Here is a 933-nt window from a genome sequence, read left to right as displayed (position 1 = left end):
GTCCACAGTAATTCCTCTTTCATGCTTGAAGGGGAGGATGAATTGTAAATACATCAATTGATGCCACTAAATGCTACACACTGGACCTGGCCTTTAAGTTCTCAGCAATAACAGGAACTGCAGTATATTGGCAGCCAGTCTTGCACATATGCATCATTATTGCACAATAATCCCAATTATTTATTGTTATGAAGGTGTGACCAAAGACGTGAGGAAGGTTTAGGAAGATCCGGTTGTACTGGCTGTGTAAAAAGCTTCTAAAAGAAAAAAAGTTCCAGTGCGCTCTGGTGGCTTAGAGGTTATGCATGTATCCTGGTTAATGTCGCATTATGGGCCTTTGTTGCATATCATTCTCTATCTCTATCCCCTCATTTCCTATTATCACTCTACTGTCCACTGTGTAATAAAGGCATAAAACACCTAAAAACTTCAGAGAAAATGTTACTTCATTCTATTCTTAAATTATGGTGCTGTGAGCAGTCAAGTGAACTGAGCAGCATTGTGGGACATCCAGTAACCATGCAGTGTCCATATCCACCACAACAAAAGAATAACAGGAAGTTCCTCTGTAAGGGAGACGACCACGTCAGCTGTACAGACATGGTCACGAGTCAAAGCAGGTTCACGCTGCAAGATGACTCTTCCAGCTCTTTCTTGGTGATGATCACAGAGCTGAAAGCAGGTGATGCTGGGACATACTGGTGTGGTTCAGACTCACACTAACTTTGATAGTGTGTGTGTTTTTAGATTCATAGCAACAAATAGACTTCATACACACATATGCCTGCAAACTAATTGTGTGACCATTTCTTTTGCTGTTTGCAGGAGATGAAGCTGTCAACATGAACAGAAACAAAACCAAGGCAGCAGAGGCAGAGGAAGTGATGGATGGCACAGATGTAAGTACACAAAAGTCCAAAGTCTTCCTAATGG

The sequence above is a fragment of the Morone saxatilis genome, unplaced genomic scaffold, assembly GCF_004916995.1.
Source record: "Morone saxatilis isolate NCDOM2014 unplaced genomic scaffold, NCSU_SB_2.0 Contig17, whole genome shotgun sequence".
NCBI classification, from domain to species: Eukaryota; Metazoa; Chordata; class Actinopteri; family Moronidae; genus Morone; species Morone saxatilis.
This window is presented reverse-complemented; position numbering follows the sequence as displayed.